General features: G+C 47.8%; 1 long non-coding RNA gene across 1 annotated transcript; it reads right to left on the bottom strand.

Moving 5' to 3' along the window:
• Window positions 1–2,870: 2,870 nt before the first annotated feature.
• LOC309869654 lies at window positions 2,871–3,523 on the bottom strand. Its single transcript, XR_014314312.1, has 2 exons — window positions 3,366–3,523; window positions 2,871–3,189 (listed from the first exon to the last, which is right to left on the bottom strand). It is a non-coding gene; the product is annotated as an uncharacterized lncRNA (long non-coding RNA).
• Between the last annotated feature and the right edge of the window lie 6,631 nt (window positions 3,524–10,154).

Raw genomic sequence — 10,154 nt, 5'->3', positions numbered from 1 at the left:
TCTAAAGGTCCTCCAGGAGGCTGGCTCCCTTCAGCGTTCCGTTGTCTGGCATCTGTATTAGTTATCTCTTGGTGTACACGATCGCTCCCCAAACATAGTCACACATGCCAACTACCTTTTTTCTGGGCAGAGTTCTCTCTCTTCACCAGTGTACGTATACACTGTGTACACACACACTGTTTTATTTGACTTCTCCACTTATCCCACGAACCAGACCTTTTCTATGTTATGAAAGAACCTTGAGAGATGTAGTATTGAATGAGCATGCCGCCTTCCAATTAGTGCGTGTACCAGCTTAACCGACAATTGATTTTTGTGGTTGTTTCCATTTTTTTTTTTTAACCATAAAAAACAAAGCAAGGAGAATGAACTATTCAGGACAAATTGTGTCCCCTCCAAATTTCTATATTGAAGTCATAACCAACAGCGTGTCTGTCTCTGGAGTAAGCAAGGGAAGTCGGGTTTCAGTGAGGACATAAAGTGGTGCTCTGATAGGACGCAGGAGGCTGCGGACAGCTTCGTCCCAGCGCTCAGGGAGAAGGCGGCTGTCGGCAAGCCAGGAAGGGGGCTCTGGGCCTGATCTGCCCGATCCGGCGGCACCTCGATCGGGGACCTCCAGCTTCCAGAGCGGCGACGGGTGCATGTCTGTTGTTTATAAACCTCCCGTCGACGGTATTCCGTTACTCTGGCCTGAGCTCTCTACGGTCATCCCTTTATGCCCAAGGCCCCAGTGCATCTCCCAGCCTGTGTCGGCTCATGTCTGTGCCTCAGTATCCCACCAGACCTCACGTAAAAGCAGAAGTTCGAGGATAAAATAATTAAGAACTCAGGATGGCAACAGCAGAGCCTGAAACAGATGGGGCCCTTCCTGAGCGTCCACCCCCTGGGACTTCACCGGGCCTCGGCCACGGACCCTGCCCTGACTCTCGGCAGCTCCTGGGGGTTCTGGCACCAAGGCGGGGGCCTTGCTTACTATTTATTACTTGTCCCCGTCACCAAGTGCTCCTGGCCTCTGGTAGACATGCAGCAGATGTCCGACGGTGTTGACTATGCTGTCGCAGGTAACAGACTCTTAGCTGTGCTCTAAGGAGCTCCTTGGATTAAAAACACTTTTTCAGTGGCTGTTCTATAATTCTAGATTCAGAAGGAACCAGAGAATCACAGAAATCTGAAGCTGGAAGGCATTTTCTGTCTGACGGTTGTCAAGCGTGTTTCCGTTGGGTCTTTTCTGTGAGCTGCGGAGATGGTTCGTCGAGGCACAGTGTGAGGGTGACGCAGAGACCCCCACCCCAGCCCTCCCCTTCCCTGAAACATAATTTGAAAGCCAGTGATCTGGTCCAAAAACGTTTATCTGAAATTTTAATTTGCTGCCCTCTTAGGGATCACCAGAAATGACAATTTCAAATCAAAACAAAAAAAGCATTGTCCTAGGGTTTTAAAACCATGGGAAGATATGTAGTAGGTGTTTGCACATGCGGTATTCATCTGGCCAAATTTCAAGACTCGGGAACTAACCGTGTGGGCGTGATTGTGATCCTGGGCTCCAGAAGGACGGTTACATTTGACACCGTTTGACCTCCCAGCGGTGACAGTGGTGGGAAGCACACGGGTAAGGACAGTGCAGGGGACCTGGCCGTCTCCGTGAACCAGGGCTGTGCCTTCCACCTGTGTTCGTGGGTTCGTGGCTCCTCCCCGACTTCCTTCCCTGTCTCCATGCTGCCCCCCTTGCTTTATGGGGCTCCTGTTACCAACAGCTCTTGCCTGTTGGATGAGATCAGGTCAGTTTCTGCATGTTCACCGCCCCACAGACTTGCCAAATCACTCCCAGGGAGTTGGCTTCCTGAGGCATTCTGTTGTTGTTCAGGTGTTATATTGTCGTGCCATAGCTCATTGCTTTTATAACTTTATGGACCCATTCATGCCACAGTGTGTGAGCACTTCCTGCGTGTGCCACCGTCTTGATTTCAGGACAATTACAAAGGTCATTAAGACACAGTCATAACCTTCCATTGAGATACAAGGTAGCCTGGGACTCAGTCACAAAGGAAGGAAAAATAATATTTACTCCAACTATGGTTTCAAATGGTCATAGCATTAAAAAAAAAAACACCTAATTTTCTCTTAATAACCGAAGTAAAAAAAAAAAAATGGGGGGAGTTAAATATGTTCAATATAATGCTTTAAAAAGCATTATTTTAGGTCCTCAGAATGCAGTAAGTTAAACATATGAGTTCTGCATTTTTTTTTTTCCGTTCTAACATGTTTAGGAAAAGTCATTTGGCTTCTAAAATGTTCCTGAAGTAAAGTTGAGTCAAACGCAGGTTTCAATGAATTTTATCATTAAGTATAAATAGGTAACGAAAATATATAAAAAAAAAAACAGGTTATGATTTTCACAGTTAATGAGAAAAGAGGAACTAACAGAAGATTACAGAAACCACAGTCAAGGTTTTGAAAATTTAGCTTAAAAGTCCTACTAGGAGATGAAAAATATATAATTATGCTTGCTTTATATATATATATATTAAAAAAATAGAATTCTTTCCACCTCCTGGCTCTCCATTCTTCTTAGAATTCTTATGTTAAGTTTACATGGTTCCCCTTCCAGTATGTTTATTTACAACACTGTCACTGTTTCCATAGTTATGCAGAATGTCTGTTTCCATAGCAACACTCTTGGTTTCCTAAACAAATAGTATCACAGTGTTAATCTTGTTTCAGTGTTATTGTACTATGTTATTAGATACAAAATTCGAAAAATAATTTAAGCAGGGTTTGAAACTAGGTGGGTTGGTTTTATTGCCTACTGCTTTCGATATTAAATTTCAATTTCATATTAAAATACACATCCATTTGAAAAATAGTGGGGATTTTGCATAGTAAACATGATACCAATTTTATTCACTAGTTATAAAACACTGTAATTTAATAAGAGGGTGTCCCAATACATGAACAAATTACAGGGAGAGCTTTACCATCTTCAGATTAAAGTGACGGTTTTTCAGTTGGCCTGGGTGATTTGGCGCCCCCAAATCTCTAAAGTCATTTATAATCTACCCACAGCAATAGTTCCCTTTGCCATTTTTGCATTTTAAGTAATTTCTTCGTAGTCTGCCTTTTATTTTGTACCCCCCAGGAACAGCTGCAAAATAGACTTCAAGGGAATTTTACGACTTCCTTTTTCTCCGACTGAAAAAAAAGAGAGAGAGAAACGAGTAGGTTTTTGTGCTTTTTGTCTTTACATTTGCTTACCCTTACCCTCTGTTTCTTCTCGTGGGAGCGGATCTTTTGGACTCTATCAGAGATGGGACTACGCCTTCGCCCCAGCTCCCCAGCCCCCCACGAGCACAGAAGGAGAGGCTCACCAACGTGGGGCTCTTTCCTCTCCAGAAGGAAGAGGGGCTCAGTGACAATCCCACAGCTTGCCATTTCCTGTCCGGTGTCTGGAAGAAGGCTGCTGGCGAGCAGATCTGGTCCCCGCGCCCAGCGCTCTGCCCCACTTAACCAGGCGGTGCAGAAACCCGCCTCTCACTTTCTGTTTGATTCTGTCTTCAAGAACCTATTTAATGACTTTTCCTTCCCCATGCTCTCACGAGAAGGAATCGATATGGGGGGCCTATAATAATTTACAAATGGGAAATAGTTTGTTCTGCTTTGGGGAGTCGGTGATGAACCGAAGTTGATGTCACAGTTTGGACCCACTGCGCCCGGGCGTGCCGCCGGCCTGGGGACCGTCAGTCCTCTGGGTGAATGGATCCCGGTTCAGGCATCTCCTGGCTGCCTGACCTGTGGTCCCCATTACCAGGCTTCTCTGAGCCTATACCTTCGTCAGCTATAAAATTGGGAAAATGCCACCCACTCCGCAGCCCTGTGGAGAGATTAGTGATACTACAAAATAAAAAGAAAAGAAAAAAGCACTGTAACACTCGGTAAGCATAACTCTGCTACATGTTACTGATTTCCCCTTCTTCCTTTGCATGATCTGAAGTGTGGGGTCAGAGAGAACCTGATGCCCCTTAGCTCCGAGGGGAGTTAGCCGTGTGGGTTCAGCGCCGGCCATGGGGCTTTGTCAGCTGTTCCCCACCAGCGTCCTGGCCCAGCCTCTCTGCACAGGCAGCTTTAGGTTTTCAACTCAGAGAAGGTCAACTTTCAGACTCCCCAGAGCTGCCTTGTCAGTGTGGGTCCCCTTAGGGGGCGGCAGACTCGCACTATGGGAAGCCCCAGAGAAGGGGTCCCTCCTGCCCTCCATCCCTGCAAACAGCTGTGCCCCAGTGTCCCTCTGCCCCTAGGGCACAGCAGGCATCTGGGGACCTTGGGGAAAGGCAGATTTGAGTTTGGCTGGTCTGGGGGGTGCTCGAGCTTCCTGCAGGCCTGACAGGTTGTCAGGTGACAGCCAACTGGCTGGTCCGGGGACTCATCTCGAATGAGAAGGATCTAAACTCCCCAAACTGTAGCTTTTCTTCACATTTGTTAAGACCTTAGTCAGGGCCCAGTTCCCATAACATTGGGTCCTCAGACTCCTTTGGCCCGGACATATTTGGGGTTCTTACTCTTGTGCAGGATCCAAGCCATCTATTTTCTCTGAACTTGGCTTCCTTGGAAGATGAGAGGCTGGGCTGCCTGGAATGTCCTGGGTTCCTTTCAGCCATCAAATGTGACATACTTCCGTCTTTCAGAAGCGGGACAAATCTGGGAAGACACAAATTTACATCAGTTCAAATAGTCCTCCACCAAATTCTGTTCCACGGCTTTGCATCTCCTAGGAGCCCAAGGATCAACATGATTCAGTTCTATCAGGAAAATTGTGTAACATTGATCAGAACGGGATACCAGAAATAGTTTAATACCCTGGTCAGAAACCCAGGGAGTTATTTATGAATGAGTTTAGAAGCCGGATCCTTTATGTAACCATCACAAATTGCAATTTAATGAACGTCTCAAAATTCTCTGAGAAAGTATGTTCTCTATTTCTTTTGGTTAGGCCGACAAGGTAACATAGCCCGTGAAATTTTCTCAGACACCATCATGTTTGGTTTCTGTTCTCTTGTACAGCAGAACTCTTTTGGCATTTTTATTTATTATATGTTAATAGCAATGTTTCTTGAAAAGGAACCTTTTAATGGCATTTCACTCTTCCCTGAGATTATATTTTAAAAGGAAATTGTATCTGAAAGGTCTAAAAAAAAAAAACCACCAGGGCTTTCTAGGGGATTTTGTCACTCGTGTTTTTGCTGCTTACGATCTCATTGTCGAGGACTCTAGAAGCTTCTAAGAATCAGTGGACTGCGGTTTCTAATAAATATATGCAAACAGAATTATTTTCACTTTTATTCCTATGCTAAATATATTCACCCAACTGACGCTGACCTCATAATAAAACATGACAAATCTATTTGCCCTTCTCAAAAATAACAATACAATTGTAACAAAATCAATTCCCTTTGGAAAAGAAGACAGCTGGTTTTCTCACAGTGGCTCGCCTGCCCTGGAAAGTGCCCTAAGTGTCAATGAAAAATCACATAAACTATAAAAAAATGTGGATGAAACAGTATCATACTCACACAGGGAGGAGCATAAGAGCTCATGCAAGTTAAGCACTTACTACCTGGCCCATACCAAGCGTTCAATAAATATCACTCATTGCTGTTGTTCCCGGCTCTTATCTCATTATTTATAATCTCATTTCATTGTTTATAACAAGAAGGACAGCAGTAGCAAACACTGCCCCCATTTCTCTAAGTATATGTTAGCACAGGAAGTTATCGATCCATATACATAATTTTTTTCTTTGGAGGAGAGCCCTTTCACAGATGATGATTTCAGATAATTGTGGGGAAAACCTGACACAGTACAGTAGCAGCAAGTAATGCAAATATTCTCTGAGAGCCTATAATTACTATCATTTGAATGTCCAATTCAAGCAGATCACCCTTCGAGGGTTGTCTGATCATAGACTGTCATAGGTAAGAATAGGACTTATAAAGAAAATTTTTCTTTTCTTTTTTCTTAAGGTTTTATTTATTTGAGAAGGGGAGAGCAGAGTGAGAGAAAGAGAGAGTGAGCACGAGTGGGGGCAGAGGGGCGAAGGGAGAGGGAGAAGCCTGTTCCTTGCTGAGCAGGGAGCCCGATGCGGGGCTCCATCCCAGGACCCTGGGATCGTGACCTGAGCTCAAGGCAGAGGCTTAACCCACTGAGCCACCCAGGTATCCTAGGAAACTTTTTCAAATAAAGGAGCAGAGTGTCTCAAAGGAGAAAAAGCAATCCATGCTCGTAACACACACCTACAAACGAGTGTGTATACTTCTGTGTGAAAGGCATGTATATTTTTCCTCTAAGGGTACTGATCAAAAATCAGTCGCGTCCAGTTGTCTGATGGCCTGTGCTATATGGCACTCACACGGAAGTATTGTTTCCACAGAATAAGGAAGGCAAACTTGGGGCAAGGTTGGAGGTGAAGCCAGTCCACCACTCTAAATCCCCAAAACCAAACCTTCCGCTGGTTGGACGGTTTTCACTCAGCGAGGCTGGTGAGCCGCTCTCCTCTGCCTGTTCTGGGTAACCACGAAGGGGTACACATGAGGAAATTCTCCATTGTTCTGTGGGGATTTTCTGTAGTTTATTTACGCAAGGTGACGCTCAGAGTGTTTTCCCTGTATGAAATGCATCATGAGAGCTACCAGGTTTGCTAAAAATGCACAGCAGCGGAGGAAGGAGAAGCTGGGGAGACTCGTTGGAAGGAACAGTGGCTGGAGACACCCCAGGAAATGATTAGGGACACTAACTCAGCTGTCAGAGGCCTGGGTTTGAATCCAGGCTCAGCCTTCATGGGCCGTTTGGTTTGGAGAAAGTTCCCTGGCTTCTCTGTGCCTCAGATGACTGACTCGTCTTCGTAATCAGGATGTAATAGTACCTGCCCCAAAGGCTATTGTAGAATTAGGCACAACCGTGTACACCAACTCATTAGTGCTGTGCCTTATTCACAGGAATCAATATGTGTTAGTGATTATCAGAAAATGAATCATGCTTCCTCTAAATGCCATTGAGGTCATTAGTCACTTAGAGCAGTTTTATGAGCTGCTTTCTACTTTGCCAAAGCTGACGGTGGCTTACTACAGTCTGATCTTGGGATGCCGGCAAACGTGCGGCCAGCCTGCAGCTTCTCAGTGAAGATCTCCGATTCCAGCAAGAATGGAGGCGTCTGTCAGATGTTCGTTGTTCAGAAAGGGCTGTGAAGATCAGGAATTTTGAGATAAAATCCAGACGGTTTGGGCATCAAATAGTTCTTAAACTCTGGGTTTCATTCTATCAGCAGAATTCCAGTAGTGACCATTCAACCACTGGTTTTAGCCCCCTTGGCTGCCGTAAAATCCCATAGATCGAGTGGCCTGAACAGCAGATTTATTTTCTCATAGGTCTGGAGGCGACACGTCCGAGATCAGGGATGGCAGATTCAGGGTCTGGTTCATGGGCTGCGGTCTTCTGCGTCCTCCGCTGGCCTTTCTTCCATGTGGGCGCGGAGAGCGTGAGAGTGGCTCTCCGTTCCCCTTCTCGGACTGGGCCCTGCCCGTCTAACCTCATTTCACTTAGCTTCCAGAAAAAGCCTAACCCAAATGCAAGCACAGTGCAGGTCGGGGCTTCACCAAAGCAATGTTGGGGAGACACAAGCGCTCCGTCCCGAGCACCAGTCCGTAGGGCGGTTTCTTCTGCAGACATCTCGTAAGTCTAGAATAACGACAGCATTTCCGTCCAGCCCTCCTCCTCGGGTCTCACCTTCCTGTCCTGGGTCCTTCCGCGTCCCCACCTGGACTTTCTCCCGGTCCGGGGTCATGCTGTGCGGCAGGCGGAGACTGTGGGATGCCCTCAGGGACCTCTGTCTGATAACTTTTCACGTCAAACATCCGTATTTGTATTCGATGTCTTCTAGATGGTCGGCTCTGCAGTCACATTTATGCTTGTGAGTCTTCTCCATGGCTGTTTCCTGTGCTTTCTTGGTTCGCCTTTGATGACCCTAGTCATCCTCTTTCTCCTGGAGAGGGAACCCCAGTCTGAGAGGCAGCATATAAGTTTGTCATTAGCCTTTGTCTAACCCTAACCCAAACCCTAACCCTACCCCGAACCCTTACCACAGAGCCTCCTTGAGGTCGTTAGGCCAAGAAGTTCCAAGCCTTGGGGACGCTAGTGACGAGCGGCTAGTCACTAGGAGGCAGGCTTGTGAACAGATGAGCAGCGCCTAGTCGGGGTGAGTAAGGCGGGGAGAGGAGAACCACGAAGCAGTTGCTGCCCTGGGGGGTGGGGGGAGCTCCGCGGATCCCACAGTTTGCTCTGAAGCAGGGACCTCGGAGATACTCCCGGACAAACTAAGGACCCACGGCTTGGTGGCCTGCGGGCTGTGCAGCTCGCACGCGCTCCCTGGGAGTTCGACGGGTCCGTCAGGGACACTCTGCTGTGCATTTTAGTGGTCAGTCCATTTTTTGGCCATGTACTTCGTGAAGCTGTTGGTTAAGGACAATTTTGAGAGAAAATTTTGCGCATGAAGCCCGAGATCCCACTTCTCACACGATGGTTTTCCGGGACGGTAATCATCGTTTGTAAGGTAACTTTAAAGGGTCGACCTGGGGGCAGAGAACATTCCAGTTGTCTGGACAGCGAGCGCACCGCACGGAGGGCCGCCAAAAGGGACGGAGCGAGGGGAAGAGCTCCGAGTCTGGGCGCCTGGAGCCGGGACCCAGGGCTCTGGGAGGGCGTCTGCAGGGCCGGCGCTGGCGTCGTGGCTCCCAGGGCGGGGAGACTCCACGCTGGGCCCGCGGCTGCTCCAGAACCATCATCGCTGCTGCCGCAGCTGTAGAGACAGGAGTCACAGGAGGCCCAGAGGCAGCCCACAGGAAGCCTGGGGCACAGGGGCCTCTCGCTGCTCCAAGCCCGTGGGCTCCGGCCAGCTCGGCATCCCAGAGCCCGGGGCGGCAGGAGAGGAGCTGAGCGTCTTGCACCACGTCCCTTACGACTGGGAATGTTCTCCTGCAGAGCAGGAGATCTGTTTTCCCTTAATAAAAGTCATAAGGGCCAGGCCCTGCTCCCACTTGGAATCGTGTGGCTGCTTTCTGACAAAATGACGGATGGTCTGTGAGATGTCCCTGATGTTAAATAAGAAATAGAAGAGTCTTTTCACATGAATGGCAGGTTGTTAACACCGTTTGGACTTTGGGGTGTAGCACTGGTCTGTGGTTTGGAAGGACTGACAAGGGGTTTAGCTTTGAGGATGCGGAAGATGGTTTTAGATGGATTGTCTTCAATTCGCAGTCGGTCTTTGATTTTCTAAGGTGATTGTCTTGTAAAGGAATCCCTGATATTCTTTAATAAAAATGGCCGCAGTGTTGGAATGTGGTTCTAATATGCATGCAAATCAGGGAAAGATCAGAGGCTGTGGTAATGGGAAAAGTCCAAATGATTGGGTTCAGGAAGGAGCAGAGAAGAAAGAACCAGGTACAGAATGGAACAAAGGAGTGTGTTAGGAAGCTAACGCAGCATCCTGCTTCGGGGCTGGGGGCTTGGCCGGGGTCCCAGAAGTAGTTGACGGTCACCTGCAGGAACTGACCCCTCTTTGGGCTCAGGAGAACTGCTTGGGGTTGTCACCCCTTAGCAGGGGCAGAGCCTGAAGACCCTGTGCCCCAGCGCAGAACCTGCAGGTTAGGCTACCTGGAAGCCCCGCCCCTCTGCCCTAGGACCACTTTGGCCACACCTAGGAGACCAGGAAGCTCAACAGTCTGGATCCTTTGCAATTCGTTGCAGAAAAGGGACTTAGACTCTTTTTGCTTTTCTTGAAATACCTACTGATTTTTTTTTTTTTTCTGTCATATTGTCTCTATGTACATTGGTACGAGCATTTTCCAAAAATTAAGAGTTGCTGTTGTTTTTCAGAGATGTCAGTGGCCCGGGATTCCCTTCTCTTATTGATCACGTCGGTGCCCAGAACTGCCTGCCATTGGGAGACACAGGGGTCCCGTCTCTAATCGCTTGGAAGTGAGAAACTTCCAGAGACCCAGAAGAAGAATGTGACCTCAGGGTCTGCATGGCTAAGGGGAGCTGGTTGCCGAGGAGCTCCCGTTCCGGCTGACTGGTGGTGGAGCCCGGCCTGGTCCTTAAGTAACTTCCCCGCC

The sequence above is a fragment of the Mustela nivalis genome (genome assembly GCF_964662115.1).
Source record: "Mustela nivalis genome assembly, chromosome: 7".
Classification (NCBI taxonomy): domain Eukaryota; kingdom Metazoa; phylum Chordata; class Mammalia; order Carnivora; family Mustelidae; genus Mustela; species Mustela nivalis.
Note: the sequence above shows the minus strand (reverse complement) of the source record. Positions and strands in the feature narration are given on the sequence as shown.